Source organism: Pristiophorus japonicus, chromosome 7 (genome assembly GCF_044704955.1).
Source record: "Pristiophorus japonicus isolate sPriJap1 chromosome 7, sPriJap1.hap1, whole genome shotgun sequence".
In the NCBI taxonomy this organism is placed as follows: Eukaryota; Metazoa; Chordata; class Chondrichthyes; family Pristiophoridae; genus Pristiophorus; species Pristiophorus japonicus.
In genome coordinates, this window is record NC_091983.1 from 249,439,725 (window position 1) to 249,460,674 (window position 20,950).

Below are 20,950 nucleotides of genomic sequence, written 5' to 3' on the forward strand. Positions count from 1 at the left end.
AGATGGCCTCCCCCCTAGTTGGTTCCTCGACATATTGGTCTAGAAAACCATCCCTTATGCATTCCAGGAAATCCTCCTCCACCGTATTGCTTCCAGTTTGGTTAGCCCAATCTATGTGCATATTAAAGTCACCCATTATAACTGCTGCACCTTTATTGCATGCACTCCTAATTTCCTGTTTGATGCCCTCCCCAACATCACTACTACTGTTTGGAGGTCTGTACACAACTCCCACTAACGATTTTTGCCCTTTAGTGTTCTGCAGCTCTACCCATATAGATTCCACATCATCCAAGCTAATGTCTTTCCTAACTATTGCATTAATCTCCTCTTTAACCAGCAATGCTACCCCACCTCCTTTTCCTTTTATTCTATCCTTCCTGAATTACATGTTACAACTACGAGTTACATCCTCAAAAAATTCCAGAAGATTTGTCAAGAATGATTTCCCATTCCTGTCACTGCTTTCCAAATGCGTTGCTATTTCATCCTTAATAATTGATTCCAACATTTTCCCCACTACTGATGTCTGGCTAACCGGTCTATAATTACCCGCTTTCTCCCTCCCTCCCTTTTTAAAAAGTGGTGTTACATTAGCTACCCTCCAGTCCATTGGAACTGATCCAGAGTCGATAGAGTGATGGAAAATGATCACCAATGCATCCACTATTTCTCGGGCTACTTCCTTAAGTACTCTGGGATGCAGACTATCAGGCCCCAGGGATTTATCGGCCTTCAATCCCATCAATTTCCCTAACACAATTTCCCGCCCAAGAAGGATATCCTTCAGTTCCTCCTTCTCACTAGACCCACTGTCCCCTAGTACTTCCGGAAGGTTATTTGTGTCTTCCTTCGTGAAGACAGAACCCAAGTATTTGTTCAATTGGTCTGCCATTTCTTTGTTCCCAATTATAAATTCACCTGATTCTGACTGCAAGGGACCTACGTTTGTCTTCACTAATCTTTTTCTCTTCACATATCTATAGAAGCTTTTGCAGTCAGTTTTTATGTTCCCGGCAAGCTTCTTCTTATACTCTATTTTCCCCTCTTAATTAAACCCTTAGTCCCCCTCTGCTGAATTCTAAATTTCTCCCAGTCCTCAGGTTTGCTGCTTTTTCTAGCCAATTTATATGCCTCTTCCTTGGATTTAACACGATCCTTAATTTCCCTTGTTAGCCACGGTTGAGCCACCTTCCCCGTTTTATTTTTACTCCAGACAGGGATGTACAATTGCTGAAGTTCATCCATGTGATCTTTAAATGTTTGTCATTGCTTATCCACCGTCAACCCTTTAAGTATCATTTGCCAGTCTATTCTAGCCAATTCACGCCTCAAACCATCAAAGTTACCTTTCTTTAAGTTCAGGACCTTAGTTTCTGAATTAACTGTGTCACTCTCCATCCTAATAAAGAATTCTACATGTTATGGTCACTCTTCCCCAAGGGGTCTTGCACAACAAGATTGCTAATTAGTCCTTTCTCATTACACATTACCCAATCTAAGATGGCCAGCTCCCTGGTTGTTTCCTCGACATATTGGTCGAGAAAACCATCCCTAATACACTCCAGGAAATCCTCCTCCACCGCATTGCTACCAGTTTGGTTATGAGAGATATGAGAGAGAAAGTGGAAATTGAGCTGGACAGGCTGCAGCAAGAAGGCATCATCGCGCCAGTGGAATTCAACGAGTGGGCCAGTCCAATTGTCCCGGTGCTTAAAGGTGACGGCATGGTCAGAATTTGTGGGGACTATAAAGTAACGATTAACCGTTTGTCGCTGCAGGGCCAGTACCCGCTACCCAAGGCAGATGACCTATTTGCAACCCTGACTGGAGGGAAGACGTTCACCAAGCTGTACCTGACCTCGGCCTAAATGATGCAGGAGCTGGAGGAATATTCGAAAGGCCTCACCTGCATCAACACGCACAAAGGTCTGTTCATCTATAACAGATGCCCATTCGGGATTCGGTCGGCTGCGGCAATCTTCCAACGAAACATGGAGAACCTGCTAAAGTCGGTTCGTTGCACCGTGATTTTCCAGGACAACATACTGGTTACAGGTCGGGACAGCACAGAGCACTTGAAGAATCTGGAAGACGTTCTTAGTCGGTTGGATCGCGTGGAACTCGGGTTGAAATGCTCGAAGTGTGTTTTCCTGGTGCCGGAGGCCGAGTTCTTGGGAAGAAGAATCGCGGCAGAAGGCATCAGACCCACCAACACCAGGACGGAGGCTGAGACCACAGAATGTGACGGAGCTGCGGTCATTCACTTCTCAACTATTTTGGTAATTTCCTACCGGGTTAAGCACCCTGCTAGAACTCCTAAATGTGCTACTGCGCAAGGGAGATGACTGGGTATGGGGAATTCACAAGAGGCTGCCTTTGAGAAAGCCAGAAATCTGTTGTGTTCAAACAAACTGCTTGTTCTGTATAACCCATGTAAACGATTAGTGCTAGCTTGGGATAGTTGTCATATGGGGTCGGGTGTGTGTTACAACAGGCTAATGAATTGGGGATTTTACAACCCATCGCCTATGCATCCAGGAGTCTGTCCAAGGCCGAAAGGCCTACAGCATGATTGAAAAAGAGGCTCTGGCATGCGTTTACCGGGTGGAAATAATGCACCAGTACTTGTTTGGCCTCAAGTTTGAGTTTGAAGCTGACCATAAGCCGCTCATATCGCTGTTCTCTGAGAGCAAAGGGATTAACACCTCTGCCCGCATCCAAAGATGGGCGTTCACGCTGTCGGCATACAACTATGTAATCCGCCACAGACCGGGCACAGAGAACTGCACTGATGCTCTCAGCCGGCTATCATTGCCCACCACCGTGGCGGAAATGGCACAGCCTGCAGACTTGCTCATGGAAATGGATGCATTCGAAAACGAAAAGTCACTCGCTATGGCCCGCCAGATCAGGACTTGGACCAGCCAGGATCCTTTACTGTCCTTGGTAAAAAAACTGTGTCCTCCATGGGAGCTGGTCCAGTGTCCCAGCGGAGATGCAGGAGGCGATTAAGCCATTCCACAGGCACAAAGACGAAATATCCTTGCAGGCGGACTGTCTGTTGTGGGGTAATCGCGAGGTCTTGCCCAAGAAAGGCAGAGAAACATTCATTTGTGACCTACACAGCACCCACCCAGACATTGTAATAATGAAAGCTATAGCCAGATCCCATGTGTGGTGGCCCGGCATCGACTCAGATTTAGAGTCGTGCATGCGCCAGTGCAACACTTGCTCTCAAGAGAGGCACCGCTAAGTTTGTGGTCGTGGCCCTCCAAACCGTGGTCTAGGATCCACGTGGACTATGCGGGCCCATTTCTAGGCAAAATGTTCTTGGTTGTCATGGATGCTTATTCAAAATGGATTGAATGTGTAATAATGTCTGTAAACACGTCCACTGTCACCAGTGAAAGCCTATGAGCTATGTTTGCAACACATGGCCTGCCTGATGTCCTCGTCAGCGACAATGGGCCGTGTTTCACCAGTGCTGACTTCAAGGAATTCATGACCCGCAATGGAATCAAGCACGCCACATCTGCCCCGTTCAAGCCCGCATCCAACGGCCAGGCAGAACGGGCAGTCCAGATCATCAAGCAAAGCTTGAAACACGTGTCGGAAGGCTCGCTGCAGACCCGGCTGTCCCGAGAGGTGCTCAGCTACCGCACCAGACCCCACTCGCTCACCGGGGTTCCCCCAGCCGAGCTGCTCATGAAAAGGGCGCTCAAAACAAGGCTCTCTCTTGTCCACCCTGATCTCCATGATCACGTGGAGGGCAGGTGGCATCAACAAATTTGTCACGTGATTTTGAGGTCAATGATCCTGTGTTTGTACTCAATTATGGACATGGTCCAAAATGGCTCGCTGGCACGGTCATAGCCAAGGAAGGGAGTATGATGTTTCAGATCAAATTGGCCAATGGACTAACGTGCAGAAAACATTTGGACCAAATCAAATTGCGGTTCACTAACAGCTATGAACAACCCGAAGAAGGCACTACCAACTTTGACCCTCCAACACACACACAAGTGGCAACCCACATCATGGTTGACCACGAAGCCGAACTCACCATCCCCAGCAGCCCAGCAAGGCAGGCTGCCCAGAACAGCACAGTGAAGAACTAACCAACTCACCCGCATCTGGATTTGTACCGAGGCGATCGACAAGGGAGCGACAAGCCCCAGATCGTCTCACCCTGTAAATAAGTGTAATATTGACTTTACGAGGGAGTGGTAACCTGTATCACATCACCACCAGAGGGCCTACCTGTTGGAGTCCCAAGGGATCCCTTGGGAGCATTGTATATAAGCAGAGCACCCACGTGGTACCTGCACTCTGGAGTCTTATTAAAGAAGCTAAGGTCACACTTACTCATTGCTCACAGTACTCAGTTTCATCCTTTATTGTGAGCTTATCACCCGTACTACTCCAAAAGGTTCTGTGGCAGTTGTGCCTGTGTGTGTGTGTGTGTGTGTGTGTGTATGTGTGTGTGTGTGTGTGTGTGTGTGTGTGTCTGTTGCATAAGCAAAACGGGTAAAGGTTGCAACTTTTCTCTCTCAAGAAGAAAAGATCAGCCAAGGCATCAAGCCTGAGTGGCATGGGAGGGGACCCACCAGATGTCATTGAGTTGACCAGCTGAGAGAAGCGTGCCTTAGTGTGATGGGTGACCACCCCCGTGCCATCACAAAGGGTGCTGCAGATCCCGTGCTAGAGCATGGTAAGCTTATACTAATCTCCGTTCTGCGTTACGCTCATGTCATGCAAGGTCATGCAATGTTAAGTCAAATGCTTTTAACGCACTGTGTCTGTCGGCCATTAATGGTGTGCTTATGTAGCGATGGAAGTCCTTGAAGTAAGAATGTAAAATGTTACAGATCACATGTCAGCTTGAGCAACCCCACCCCTCAGCTATACATTGAAATGTTGTCCTCTCCTTGCAGATTTGATGCGGATAGCACCGACCAATGCACCCCATCCACCTCTGTCACCCAAAGGTAGCTTGTGATACCAATGGCTTCCACCTTCACGTTGTCAGCAGACCAACACACCAACTCCTTCCTCCACCACCACCTGCTCCCCCCTCCCACCCCCCCCAAGATCACCCATATCCACCGCATCCACCTCTGCCACCCAGAGACATGAAGACCAGGAGGGAGAGGAGGAAGAAGTGCCAGTCTTCGAACCACTTGAGTTCAAGGAGCTGCAAGAGGAGGACTCCAGCCTCCTGACATGTGTGCCACCTGTTTGGCCAACATCGGTGTCGGGGTCCGACTTTTTGGGATTCGAATCGGACGACACAGGAACAAGTGGTGGGAGGTGCAGAGTCTGTGCCGGAAAAGCCACTAAGCCGCAAGCACCCAGGATGATGCAACAATCTGATGAGGATGCAGGAAATGGTCCCACTGTCGAGGATGAGCATCGACCTAGCTCGAGATCTGCTGCAGACCATGGCTGGGATAGCTGCCAGCATCGACACCTTTGCTGAGCAGCATACTGCCAGTATGTCGCGGCTCATTAGTGCGGTGGAGCGCAACACCAATTCTGTAGAGGCCATGAGGCAATCGATGCTTTTGGGACATATCATGCAACTCCCTGAGCCCACACCATCGAGGCCTACAGATCCCAAGGAACCGGAGATGCCAGTGGCTTCCATCTCGCCTCCTACATTCTCTCCCAGAAGAACACAGCAGCAGCGCTCTGGCGGCCCTCCTGCACAACGTGATGGAGCAGAGGCGGTGAAGGGCAAGGGTGCGGCTTGCCGTGGTGAAGGCAGAGCCATGAAGAGGACAATGGGCCTCACATCGAGGTGGGGGAAGAGAGGTGGTGGTAGTGGGTAGAGGGTAGGGTGTTGGTGGTGGAGATGTTGTTTACTCTTCATTAAGTTGTAGCTGTTGTTTCACATGGTTTGTTGTGAATGTGACTTGACTGGTTTCTGAGATAATGTACAACATATGTTGGATTCAGTTGTTTGCATGTTTTATCACTTTGGCATGCTGCACTATTCAATACAGTCACATTGTTCACCTACTCTTGGTCAGTGTCTCACTTTTACATCATCTGGGGTACCTGTTGAGAAACAGACAAATCTCCTTCAGGTCTACTGCTGTCTGAGGAATATCTTGCCGTCCACATATGATGCGACTCTTTAATGGGTCCTGTCATCAGGCGATTGCGCTATGACAAGTAAGGGTGACCAATGCAGGAAGGCTGCCATTGAATAAGAGACAGTTGCACAACTTGGAGGGCACACATTAAGGCTTGCATTTCAGGCCACTTTTCTTAGGTCCAACATTGCGGAGTCCCACCCCTGATGACATGTTCCTCAGTCCATTATATATCTTTTTCCATCTTATATACTTGAGCTCATTCTGTTCTCACTAGCACATGCTGCCACCTGACAGAGCATTACATGATTTCATTATTGCCGATAAACTTTGACATAAGCTCATACCATCTGTGCACTCACACTCTGTCAATAACTCTGTTCTGCCTGCAATGGTCTAAAAACCCTTATAGTGCAACTCCATGGAGCCTTTACTGTGTTTCAGAACTCATTGCCGCTTCCTATACCACACCTGCCCTTCAACGGTGTACATTTCATTTACATCTGTGAAGTCATTCTGTGCAGTTTAAGGTCGATCTGAGAACTCATTCTGTGCCTCTGATAGTGGTGCAGCATATGGACACTACCTGGGGTGTGCAGCACTGGAGCACTCTGCGAGATTCTCCCCGCCGCCCGATTTACAGCCATCTCAGAGACCTTTGTGCCAGTGGTCGTTCTGGCGGGCGGGAGCACGATCTTAGAGGATCGTGCACAAGGAAAATCCTATTTTTGGAGCCTCTGGCATGGGCGGGCAGCAGGAAGTTGCACCGGCGGTACTTCACAGAGGAACCTCCCGCCGGGTGGGACCTGGGCAGCCAATGGGCTGGACGTGAGGAATCTTTCAAAAACAATGTTTTCGGGTGGTACCTCGGCGGCTGCGGGCGGTACTCTGACCAAGTTCTGGCCTGATGTAATTCTATGTAAACCCAAGCATGGTGATAGAGTCCATTTCCTCTTGGTGTAGCAATGAGTTCCATTGTAGCAGGTCGGCAGTGAATTAATGGACAATCTGTATTGTGCTCCTAACACAGATCAGGCTGCACACAGGGAGGTTAAAGTAACAGTGACTTCAGTCTTTATTAAGACACTCCAGAGTGAGGAACAGGCCTTAGGGTCCGGCTTATATACAGTGCTCCCAAGGGACTTCAGGGGATGCGCTCCCTGGTGACGGAACATGGGAGTGCATCCTTTACAGATATACAACATCACCCCCCCCCCCCACAAAGTCAAAGTGAAAACTATTTACAAGGTGAGGCGGTCGGGAGCCTTTCTTTCCCTGGTGGACCGCCTCGGTACAAATGTCTGTTCTGGTGTGTTGGCTGTGCCCTCGCTGGGCTGGTGTGTTGTTGGCCCTGCAGGGCTGCTAGGTAAGCCTGGCCTTGCTGGGCTGTTGGGCGTGATGGGTTCGATTTCCTGGTCCGGCGTGGTGTCGTTGATCCTTTGGGTGTGTGTTGTGGGCTCGAAAAAGTTGGTGTCTGCTGTGGGTTGTTCAGGGCAGTCTGTGAACCGCAGCCTCGTTTGGTCCAGGTGCTTTCTGAAAATTTGTCCATTGTCTAGTTTGACTACAAACACCCTATTTCCTTCTTTAGCTATCACCGTGCCCGCGATCCACTTGGGACCATGTCCATAGTTTAGCACATACACAGGGTCATTCAGATATTCAGATCAATTTCCCGTGACACAGTGGCGCGACCATCGTTTACATTTTGTTGCTGCCGCCTGCTCTCTACCTGATCATGCAGGTTGGGGTGAACCATTGAGAGACTGGTTTTAAGTGTCCTTTTCATAAGTAGCTCAGCCGGGGCACTCCTGTGAGCGAGTGGGGTCTCGTGCGGTAGCTGAGCAGTACTAGGGACAGGTGGGTTTGGAGTGAGCCTTCTGTGACTCGTTTGAGGCTCTGTTTGATTGTTTATACTGCCCGCTCTGCCTGCCCATTGGAGGCTGGTTTAAACGGGGCAGAGGTGCCATGTTTGATCCCATTGCGGGTCATGAATTCTTTAAATTCGGCACTGGTGAAACATGGCCCGTTGTCACTGATCAGTATGTCAGGAAGGCCGTAGGTGGCAAACATAGCCCTCAGGCTTTCAATGGTGGTGGTGGCGGTGCTTCCCGACATTATTTCACATTCAATCCATTTTGAAAAAGCATCCACCACCACCAGAAACATTTTATCGACAAATGGGCTGCATAGTCGACATGGATCCTCGACCATGGTCTGGAGGGTCAGGACCACAAACTTAGTGGTGCCTCTCTGGGCGCGTTGCTCAACTGAGCACATATGCTGCATTGCCGTACACAGGACTCGAAGTCAGAGTTGATACCGGGCCACCACACGTGGGATCTGACTATCGCTTTCATCATTACTATACCCGGGTGTGTGCTGTGGAGATCCGAGATGAACGTCTCCCTGCCCTTTTTGGGTAGCACTACGTGGTTACCCCGCAACAGGCAGTCTGCCTGAATGGACAGCTCGTCCTTTCGCCGCTGAAACGGCTTGATTAGCTCTTGCATTTCAGCGGGGACGCTGGTCCAGCTCCCATGCAGTACACAGTTTTTTTACTAGGGACAGCAGAGGATCTTGGCTGGTCCAAGTCATAATCTGGCGGGCCGTGACAGGTGATTTATCATTTTCAAATGCTTCCAGGACCATCAACAAGTCTGCGGGCTGCACCACCATCAACAAGTTTGCAGGCTGCGCCATTTCCACCCCCGTGGTGGGCAATGGTAGCCAACTGAGAGCATCCGCACAGTTCTCAGTGCCTGGCCTGTGTCGGATGGTATAGTTATATGCTGATAGCACGAGTGGCCACCTTTGTATGCGGGCTGAGGCATCAGTATTTATCCCCTTGTTTTCAGTGAACAGGAATATGAGGGGATTGTGATCGGTTTTCAGCTCAAATTTGAGGCCAAACAGGCACTGATGCATTTTCTTTACCTCGAACACACACGCTAATGCCTCTTTCTCAATCATGCTGTAGGCCCTCTCGGCCTTAGACAAGCTCCTGGAGGCATAGGCGACAGGTTGCAATTTCCCCGCAATGTTAGCTTGTTGTAATACACACCCGACTCCGTATGACGACGCGTCACATGCTAGCACAAATCTTTTACACAGGTTATACAATACAAGCAGCTTGTTGGAGCATAAAATGTTTCTGGCTTTCTCAAAAGCAATTACTTGTTTTTTTTCCCCATACCCAGTTCTCACCTTTGCACAATAACACATGGCTCTAAAAGGGTGCTTAACCCCGGTAGGAAGTTACCAAAATAGTTGAGGAGTTCCAGGATCGACCGCAGCTCCGTGACGTTCTGTGGCCTGGGAGCGTTCCTGATAGCCTCTGTCTTGGCGTCTGTGGGCCGAATGCCGTCCGCCGCGATCTTTCTCCCCAAAAACTCTACTTCTGTGGCCATGAAGACGCAATTCGATCTCTTCAGCCGCAGCCCTACGCGATCCAGTCGCTGGAGGACCTCCTCCAGGCTTTGTAAGTGCTCGACAGTGTCCCGACCCGTGACCAATATGTCGTCCTGAAAGACCACCGTGCGTGGTGCCGACTTGAGTCGGCTCTCCATGTTTCTCTGGAAGATCGCTGCAGCCGACCGAATTCCAAACTGGCATCTGTTGTCGATGAACAGTCCCTTGTGCGTGTTGATGCAGGTGAGGCCCTTAAAAGACTCCTCCAGCTCCTGCATCATGTAGGCCAAAGTCAGGTCGAGCTTGGTGAACGTCTTGCCTCCTGCCAGCGTCGCAAATAGGTCCTTAGATAGCGGGTATTGGTCCTGTAATGAGAAATGATTAATAGTTACTTTATAATCGCCGCAAATCCTGACCGTGCCATCACTTTTGAGTACTGGAACAATCGGGCTGGCCCACTTGCTGAATTCCACTGGGGAGGTGATGTCCTCGCGTTGCAGCCTGTCCAGCTCGATTTCCACTCTCTCCCTCATCATGTGAGGTACCGCTCGCACCTTGTGGTGAATGGGTTGTACCTCTGGGACCAAGTGGATCCGCACCTTCGCCCCGGAAAAGTTTCCAATGCCTGGCTCAAAAAGGGAAAGAAATTTGTTAAGAACCTGGGTACATGAGGCCTCATCGACATGTGATAGCACTCGGATGTCATCCCAGTTCCAGTGGATTTTGCCCAGCCAGCTCCTTCCAAACAGTGTGGGGCCATCACCCGGGACAATCCAGAGTGGCAGTTCGTGCACCATGCCCTCGTAGGTGACCTTGACCATGGCACTGCCCAGGACAGTGATAAGCTCTTTGGTGTACGTTCTCAGTTTCGTGTGGATGGGGCTCAGAGCTGGTCTGAGTGCCTTGTTACACTACAGTCTCTCAAACATCTTTTTACTCATGATGGATTGGCTAGCACCGGTGTCCAGATCCACGGCTACGGGTAAGCCATTCAATTTTACATTTAGCATTATAGGTGGACATTTTGTCGAAAATGTGTGCACCCCGTGTACTTCAGCATCTGCCTCCTCTCCCTGAGGCTCGAAATTGCTTTGATCCGCCATGGACCGATCTTCCTCTGCCACATGGTGGTTAGCAGGTTTTGCAGAGCTTGCAGCTCGTTTGCAAGCTCGTTGGAGGTGCCCCATTGTTCCACAGCTCTTGCAAACTTACCCTTTGAAGCAGCATGAATAGGCTGAATGGAAGCCTCCACAATGCCAACAAGGTGTGAATTGCCTTGCATTCATCCTTTGTTGGGGACTCTGAGTCACCTGGGTCACCCGAGGCCTGCTGGCAGTTGCAGACTCGTGGTTTCTGCCCTATACATTTCTGCTCGCAAACCCAGTTCCAGTTAATTTATGAACATTGCTAGCATTTGTGTGCTGAGAGATTTGTTTGGTGTTATCACTGGTGGACATCAACACCTGTGCTATCACAATGGCCTTACTGAGGGTCGGTATCTCTACAGTCAAAAGTTTTCGTAGGATGGTCTCGTGGCCAATGCCCAGTACAAAAACGTCTGAGCATTTTCTCCAGGTAGCCATCAAACTCACATTGTCCTGCAAGTCGCCTTAGCTCGGTGACATAGCACGCCACTTCCTGACCTTCAGATCGTTGGCACGTATAGAACCGATACCTCGCCATCAGCACACTCTCCCTCGGGTTAAGATGCTCCCGAACCAGTGTACACAGCTCCTCAGACGACTTATCTGTGGGTTTCACCGGAGCCAGAGGATTCTTCATGAGGCTGTAGGTCGGTGCCCCGTAGACCGTGAGGAGGACCGCTCTCCTTTTTGCAGCGCTCGTCCAGCTCGTTGGCTACAAAGTACTGGTCTAGCCATTTGACATAGGCTTCCCAGTCCTCACCCTCCGAGAACTTCTCCAGGATGCCCACAGTTTGCTGCATGTTTGCGTTAGATTTGGGCTCTCGTCGCCAGTTATTGTGTTCCTAACACAGATGAGACTGCACACAGGAAGGTTAAAGTAACAGTGACCTCAGTCTTTGTTAAGACACTCCAGAGTGAGGAACAGGCCTTAGGGGCTGGCTTATATACAATGGTCCCAAGGGATACTGGGATCCCTTGGGACTTCAGGGGATGCGCTCCCTGATGGCGGAACATGGGAGTGCATGCTTTTCAGATACACAACAATTTGCATCTAAATTTTGAATTATTTAACACAATTATTTCAGGTCAATGAAAGGTCTGCTGTTTCCTTTCAGATAAGCTCTCCTTTTAATGACTGCAATTGGTTTTTAGCGAGCAGAAATTTTTACATTGAATATTCAAGATGACACTTCTGCTAATGTTCAGTGCTTTTATCCTGTTTCAGAAGCCCATTATTAACACCCTTTGTATGCAGTAAAGGTTACTGCTCTAAATTATCCAGCAGCTTTTCAAAATTGTCAGGCACCTGCTTCTGTTTGGAACCCGGTTATCAAAAAGCTGCCTAATTGAATTCAGTTCGTTTGGAGGAAGAGTGCAGCATTCGCTGTGCTTTGTTGGAACCTGCAGTTATTGCTGATTTCAGCCAGTGTGGTGAGTGCATCTTTCTGCTCAGCTAGCTGCAACTTCAGTGTGTGCCATGATTAACCTCGTTCGACAGCTAATTGTGGAGTCTTTTCATTGAGTCTGCAAGAAGCCTCCTCACCCAAGTTGCTCGTCTGTCCATCAGTAACTAGATAGAATACAAGAACATGTTTGTCATCTGATTGCCAATCCATGTTTCCTCTCGATCTCCAACTTCTATCCCTCTTCCTCACAATCCTACTGATTTCTCTTTTGTCAACAATAAAATGCTCAGTGATCCTCTGATCTCTCTTCTCTTGTTCCCCCTAAACTCCAAATTTCCTGTCCTATATCCTCTTCCTCCTCCCTTTTTTCCTCAAGGTGCTGAAATCAAGGTTCAGTGCATTGTCACCAACTCCATTCTTTCCCAGGACCTCAAAGCTCCGGATCGTCTGTCTTTCTTTTCTTTCTTTTCTCCTTGCCGGCTTTTAAAACCTTTGGGTTCTGCCACTTCCCTGGGATGTCTCAATTTGAAAAACAGTATAAGTTGGTTAGACATTTTGAGGAGATGTTTGCTACAGGATGTGCTGAACTCGGATGTGTTTCAGTGTTTGATGCGCAGCCCCATCTTTGGAAGGATTAAGGGAGAAAGGGGGTTGGGGGGGGGTAATTGCCCTCCGCCCCGTAGGGGTGCATAATTCAAATTATTCAAATTATGACTGCCTGGCGGGAGTTGGATGGAAGAGCCGGAAAATTCATCTCTTTAACTTTTTCACCATCTCCCAAGGCATTGGGGCGCTGTTTGAGGCAGTGTAGGGGCAGTTGTGTTCGACTGTGCGCGGTGATGACGTCAGTACGATGAGGATGTTCCGCGTCGCATTGATGCATAGCAACGTCCCTCCCCTTCCCACATTGCAACAGGGACTACACTGCAAAACTACTTCATTAGCTGTAAAGTGCTTTAAGACGTCCAGTGGTCGTGAAAGGCGCTATATAAATGCAAGTTTTTTAAGCGATAAGGGAGTAAAGGGTTATGGGGAGCGCGCAGAAAAGTGGAGCTGAGTCCATGATCAGATCAGCCATGATCGTATTAAATGGCGGAGCAGGTTCGAGGGACCAAATGGCCTACTCCTGCTCCTATTTCTTATGTTGTTAAGTCTTTCTTTTAAAGGGGATGGATGCTACGAGGCCGCCTTGGCGCCCACTAGGCCACAAGGGAGGGTTTGGGCTGGGCTAGTGGCCCGGCACCCAAGAGTGGCACCAGCAGTCGCCATTGTCGGGCCGACTACAGAGTCGGCTGAAAATTAAAACAAAATGGCAGTCGCAGCAGTGCGCCTTCCCCTTTAAGGCCGGACGCACCGCCCAGCCAGTGGCAGCTCCCCAACTATCGAAGAGAGGGCTTTCAACTAATTAGTGGGAGGGAGGGTTCAGGTGAGCGGAAATTTAAAAAGTCAAAGGAGAAGGCAATAGAGCAGGGTAGCACTGGGGGAAATGAAAATCAGAACCTGACAGGAAGGGACAGAATGTATAAACATAAAAGTGTATCAGAAAGTGGGTTCAAAGCAGGGAAAAATGGTAAAAAAAACAAATTTAAAAGCTCCTAAACTGAATTCATGCAGCATTCGTAACAAAATAGATGAGTTGATGGCACAAATGATCTGATAGCCATTACAGCGACGTGGTTGCAAGGTGACCAAGGCTGGAAATTAAATATTCAGGGGTATTTGACAATTTGGAAGGACAGACAGAAAGGAAAAGGAGGTGGGGTAACTCTGTTAATAAAGGATGAGATCACTGCGTTATTGAGAAACAATATTGGCTCAGAAGATCAAGATGTTGAATCAATTTGGGTGGGGATAAGGAATAATAAGGGGAAAAAGTCGCTGGTGGGCGTAGTCTATAGGGCCCTTAACAGTAGCCACACTGTAGGATGGAGTATAAATCAATAAATAATGGAGACTAGTAAAAAGGAACGGGTGATTTTAACCTTCATATTGATTGGACAAAGCAAATTGGCCAGGGTAGCCTGAGGAAGAGTTCATAGAGTGTATCCGGGATAGTTTCCTTGAATAGTACATTGCAGAACCAACCAGGGAGCAGGCTATCTTAGATATGGTACTGTGTAATGAGACAGGACTAATAAATGATCTCCTAGTAAAGGATCCTCTAGGAATGAGTGACCATAACATGGTTGAATTTCAAATTCAGTTGGAGGATGAGAAAGTTGGATCTCAAACCAGTGTTCTAAGCTTAAACAAAGGAGACTACAAAGGTACAAAGGCAGAGTTGGCTAATGTGGACTGGAAAAATAGATTGAAGTATGGGATGGTTGATGAGCAGTGGCAGACATTTAAGGAGATATTGCATAACTCTCAACAAAAATATATTCCAATGAAAAGGAAAGACTGTAAGAGAAGGGATAACCATCCGTGGCTAACTAAGGAAATAAGGTATGGTATCAAATTGAAAATGAGGGCATACAAAATGGCCAAGACTAGTGGGAGGCCAGAGGATTGGGAAACTTTTAAAAGCCAGCATAAAACAATTAAAAAAATAATAAAGGGAGGGAAGATAGATAATGAAAGCAAACTAGCACGAAATATAAAAACAGATAGTAAGAATTTCTACAGGTACATAAAAACGAAAAGAGTGGCTAAAGTAAATGTTGGTCCATTAGAGGATGAGACTGGGGAATTACTGATGAGAAACAGGGAAATGGCAGAGACTTCACTGTAGAAGACACTAAAAACATCCCAATAGTGGAAAATTAAGGGGCTATAGGGAGAGAGGAACTTAATACAATCACTTTCACTAAAGAAGTAGTACTCGGTAAAATAATGGGACTAAAGGCGGACAAGTCCCCTGGATCTGATGGCTTGCATCCTAAAGTCTTAAAAGAAATGGCTGTAGAGATAGTGGATGCATTGGTTGTAATCTAAACTCCCTGGATTCTTGGTAGGTCCCAGCGGATTGGAAAACCGCAAATGTAACGTCCCTATTTAAAAAAGGAGGCAGACAGAAAGCAGGAAACTATAGACCAGTTAGCCTAACATCTGTCGTTGGGAAAATGCTGGAGTCCATTATTAATGAAGCAATAGCAGGACATTTGGAAAAGCATGATTCAATCAAGCAGAGATAGCATGGTTTTATGAAAGGGAAATCATGTTTGACAAATTTGCTGGAGTTCTAACGAGCTGGGTGGAGAAGGGGGAACCAGTGTGTTGTGTATGAATAAAGAGTCTGACTGGATACTGTGAGCCCAAAGTAAAGTCTGACCGTAGTCTTTTATTGCGGGTCTCCAGAATACCTCTCCAACCTGTGAAGCCTCCTTAAGTAGAGGTGCTCCCAAGGGATTGTGGGACTCCAGGGTATGAGCCCTCTGGTGGCTATACAAGGTATATAAAGGTTTACATATATAACAACACTCCCCCCTCGCCGCCACCGGCCCCCCCCCATCCCACAAAGTCAGTAGTGTAACTATTTACAAGGTAAGTCGATCTGGGGCCTTTCTTTCCCTGGTTGACCGACTCGGTGTAAATGCTGGTTTTGGTGAATCGTTTGTTGGGCCCTCGCTGGGCTGCTGTGCTGCTGACCTTGCTGGGCTGCCTGGTGTGGTGAGTCCTGCTGGGCTGCTGCGGGTGATGGATTCTGCTTCGTGGCCAACCACAGTGTCGGCTGCCACTGGTGTGTATGTTGAGGGATCAAAGAAGATAGGGTTCAATGTGGGTTGCTCTGGATAGTCCGTGAATCTGAGTTTGATTTGATCCAAGTGTTTCTGGTGAATGAGTCCATTTGAAAGTTTGACCCGAAACACCCTGCTTCCCTCTTTGGCCACAATGGTGCCGGGAAGCCACTTGGGACCTTGTCCATAGTTCAGCACAAATACAGGATCATTGATTTCAATTTCGTGTGACACATTTGCGCTATCATGATATGTACTTTGTTGAAGCCGCCTGCTCTCTACCTGTTCATGTAGATCAGGGTGGACTAATGAGAGCCTTGTCTTAAGTGCCCTTTTCATGAGCAGTTCAGCGGGTGGAATCCCAGTGAGCGAGTGGGGTCTCGTGCGGTAGCTAAGCAGGACTTGGGATAGACGAGTCTGCAGTGAGCCTTCCGTTACCCTCTTCAAGCTCTGCTTGATGGTTTGCACTGCTCCCTCTGCCTGACCATTGGATGCTGGTTTGAACGGGGCAGATGTAACATGTTTGATCCCATTGCGGGTCATGAACTCTTTGAGCTCAGCACTGGTGAAACATGGCCTGTTGTTGCTCACAAGGACATCAGGAAGGCCGTGTGTGGCAAACATGGCCCGCAGGCTTTCAATGGTGGCAGCGGACGTGCTTGCCGACATTATCTCACATTCAATCTATTTGGAGTACACATCTACAACCACTAGGAACATTTTACCCAAAAATGGGCCTGCATAGTCGACATGGATCCTGGACCATGGTTTGGAGGGCCAAAACCATAAACTTAGTGGCGCCTCCCTGGGTGCATTGCTTAACTGTGAGCATGTGTTACATTTGTGCACGCGGAACTCTAAGTCCACGTCGATACCGGGCCACCACACGTGGGATCTGGCTATCGCTTTCATCATTACAATGCCTGGGTGAGGAGATCACTGATGAAGGTGTCTCTGCCCTTCTTGGGGACCACTACCCGATTACCCCACAGAAGGCAGTCTGCCTGTATAGACATTTCATCTTTGCGCTGCTGGTACGGCTTTATCTCTTCCTGCATTTCCACTGGGACACTGGACCAGCTCCCGTGAAGAACGCAATTTTTTACTAGGGACAGTAAGGGGTCCTGGCTTGTCCAGGTTCTAATTTTTTGTGGGGGGCAATGGCAGCTTACTGAGAGCATTGGCACAGTTTTCTGTGCCTGGCCTGTGGCGGATGGCATAGTTGTATGTGGACAATGTGAGCGCCCATCTCTGGATGCGGGCCGATACAATCGTATTTATCCTCTTACTTTCTGAAAAAAATGGATATCAGTGGCTTATGGTCAGTTTCCAATTCAAATTTGATGCATTTTCTTTACCCCATAAACACACGCTAACGCTCCTTTTCAATCATGCTGTAGGCCCTCTCAGCCTTAGTCAGACTTCTGGATGCATAAGCAACCAGTTGCAATTTCCCAGATTCATTAGCTTATTGCAATACCCGACTCCGTATGACGACGCATCGCATGCTAGTACCAAATGCTTACATGGATCATACAACATAAGCAATTTGTTTGAGCATAACAATTTTTTAGCTTTTACAAAGGCATTTTCTTGGCTTTTGCCCCATACCCATTCATCTCCTTTATGCAATAAGGCGTACAGTGGTTCTAACAGTATGCTGAGACCCGATAAGAAGTTACCAAAGTAGTTCAGGAGTCCTAGAAACGTTCGCAGCTCCGTCATGTTCTGTGGCCTCGTGTCTTCTCGATTGCCACCGTCTTAGAATCGGTGGGACTGATGCTGTCCGCCACGATTCTTCTCCTCAGGAACTCCACTTCAGGCACCAGGAAAACGCACTTCGAGCATTTTAACCTGAGCCCCATGCGGTTGCGTTGACTAAGAACCTCCTCCAGGTTCTGCAGATGCTCGACTGTGTGCCGACCTGTAACCAAGATATCGTCCTGGAAGACCACCGTGCGCGGGACCGACTGCAGTAAGCTTTCCATGTTTCTCTGGAGTATCACCGTGATTGATCGAATCCCAAACAGGCATCTGTTGTAAATGAAGAGACCTGTGTGCGTGTTGATGCAGGTGAGGCCTTTCGATGATTCCTCCAGCTTCTGCATCATGTAGGCCGAGGTCAAGTCCAGCTTCGTGAACGTCTTTCCTCCTGCCAGCGTCGCAAAAAGGTCGTCGGCCTTTGGTAGTGGGTATTGATCATGCAGCAAGAAACGATTGATAGTTACCTTGTAATCACCACAGATTCTGACAGTGCCATCTCCCTTGAGGACTGGAACAATTGGACTGGCCCACTCATTGAATTCGATCGGCGAAATGATGCCTTCGGTCCAGCTTGAACTCCACCCTCTCTCGCATCATATACGATACTGCTCTCGTCTTGTGATGGATGGGTCGCGCCCAGGAATTAGGTGGATCTGCACTTTTGCTCCTTGGAACTTCCCGATGCCTGGTTTGAACAGCGAGGGGAACTTGTTTAAGACCTGGGCACACGAAGTGTCGTCAGCGGACGAGAGCACTTTGACGTTGTCCCAGTTCCAGCGTATCTTTCCCAGATAGCTCCTGCCAAGCAGCGTGGGATCATCGCCCAGTACCACCCAGAGTGGTAGCTTGTGCACCGCTCCATCATAGGAGACCTTTTTGGTAGCACTGCCAATTACAGGAATTAGTTCCTTTGTGTAAGTTCTCAGTTTCATTTGAATGGGAGTCAGGACTGGCCTTGAGGCCTTGCTGCACCACAATTTATCAAAAGTCTTTTGGCTCATAATGGACTGGCTCGCACCCTTGTCCAGTTCCATTGATACCGGGAGTCATTTAATTCAACCTTCAGCATTATCGGGGGACACTTTGTGGTAAATGTGTGCACCCCATATACCTCTGCCTCCTCAGAGTGTGGCTCTGGTTCGTCGTGATCCTCCGTGGATCTGTCCTCCTCTGCAACATGATGGTTTGCAGGATTAGCAGGGTTTGCATACATTGGAGGTGTCCCATTGTTCCACAGCCCTTGCAAACGTACCCTTTGAAGCGGCATGAATGGAAACGATGATCACTCCTCCCACCGTCAACAAGGTGTTAATGGCCTTGCATTCATCACCCTTGATTGTGGACTCTGAGACATCTGCGGACGTGCAGCTGCAGGCATGTGGGGCCTGCCCTGTACGTTGCGATTTGTACTTGTAGCAGCACTTGTGTGCTGAGAAATTTGCTTAGTATTGTCACTGGTGGCGATGAACGCCGGAGCTATTGCTATGGCCTTACTCAAGGTTGGGGTCTCTACAGTCAAAAGTTTGCGAAGTATCACTTCATGGCCAATGCCAAGTGCGAAGAAGCCTCTGAGCATGTGCTCCAAATGTCCTTCAAATTCGCAATGCTCTGCAAGGCGTCTCAGCTCGGCGACAAAGCTCGCCACTTCCTGGCCTTCAGAACTTTTGTAGGTGTAGAACTGGTACCTCGCCATCAGAACACTTTCCTTCGGGTTCAGATGCTCCCGGACCAGTGTGCACAAACCATCGTACGATTTCTCCGTGGATTTCGCTAAAGCAAGCAGATTTTTCATGAGACCTACACGTTGGTGCCTCGCAGACGGTGAGGAGAATCGCCCTTCATTTGGCAGCGTTCGCTTCTCCTTCCAGCTCTCCTTTGTTGGCCACGAAGTATTGGTCGAGTCGCTCCACCAAGATTTCCCTCTCATCTCCCTCTGAAAATTTCTCCAGGATGCCCACTGTTCTCTGCATCGTTGGGTTCATCATCTGTATCTCGTCGCCAGTTGTGTATGAATAAAGAGTCTGGATACAGTGAGCTCAAAGTAAAGTGTGACCTTAGTCTTTTATTGCAAGTCTCCAGAGTGCCTCTCCAGCCTGTAAGGCCTCCTTAAGTGCTGGTGCTCCCAAGGGATTGTGGAATCCCCTGGGACTCCAGGGGATGAGCCCTTTGGTGGCTACGCAAGGTATATACAGGTTTATATATATAACACAGTGAATGTGGTGTAATTAGATTTCCAGAAGGCATTTGATAAGGTGCCACATAAAAGGTTACTGCATGAGATAAAAGTTCACGGGGTTGTGGGTAATATATAGCATGGATAGAGGATCGGCTAACGAACAGAAAACAGAGAGTTGGGATAAATGGGTAATTTTCCAATTGGCAAACGCTAACTAGTGAGGTGCCGTAGGGATCGGTGCTGGGGCCTCAACTATTTACAGTCTATATTAATGACTTGGATGAAGGGACTGAGTGTAATGTAACCAAGTTTGCTGATAATACAAAGATCGGTGGGAGAGCAAATTGTGAGGAGAACACAAGGCATCTGCAAAGGGATACAGACAGGCTAAGTGAGTGGGCAGAAATTTGGCAGATGGAGTAAATGTGGGAAAATGTGAGGTTATCCACTCTGGCAGAAAAAATAGAAAATTAAATTATCATTTAAATGGAGAAAAATTGTAGAGTGCTGCAGTACAGAGGGACCTAGGGGTCCTTGTGCATGAAACACAAAAAGTTAGCATGCAGGTACAGCAAGTAATCAGGAAAGCAAATGGATTGTTGACCTTTATTGCAAGGGACATAGAGTATAAAAGCAGAGAAGTCCTGCTACAACTGTACGGGATATTGGTGAGGCCACATCGAGAGTACTGCGTATAGTTTTGGTCTCCGTATTTAAAGAACGATGTACTTTCATTGGAGGCTGTTCAGAGAAGGTTCACTAGGTTGATTCCGGAGATGAGGGGGTTGATTTATGAAGATAGGTTGAGTAGCTTGGGCCTATACTCATTGGAGTTCAGAAGAATGAGAGGTGGTCTTATTGAAATATATAATATAATGAGGGGACTTGACAAGGTGGATGCAGAGAGGATATTTCCATTGATAGGGGAAACTAAAACTAGGGGGCACAGTCTCAGGATAAGGGGTCGGCCATTTAAGACAGAGATGAGACGGAATTTCTTCTCTCAGAGGGTTGTGAATCTTTGGAATTCTCTACCTCAGAGAGCTGTGGAAGCTGGGTCATTGAATATATTTAAGGCGGAGATAGACAGATTTTTCAGCGATAAGGGAATAAAGGGTTATGGGGAACGGGCAGGGACTGGAGCTGAGCCCAGGATCAGATCAGCCATGATCTTATTAAATGGCAGACCAGATGTGGGGCCAGATGACCTACTCCTTCTCCTATTTCTTATGAAGCTGTCGATGGCACCAACTGACAGAGGTTGCTTGCCCAC

The 20,950-nt window shown here is 48.2% G+C and overlaps 1 protein-coding gene across 1 annotated transcript in view; it reads left to right on the forward strand.

The window, feature by feature from the left end:
- The window catches only part of LOC139266717 (dynein axonemal heavy chain 6-like), a 580,613-nt gene that overhangs the window by 264,204 nt on the left and 295,459 nt on the right, over nt 1-20,950 (forward strand). The gene's annotated exons all lie outside the window — the stretch shown is intronic.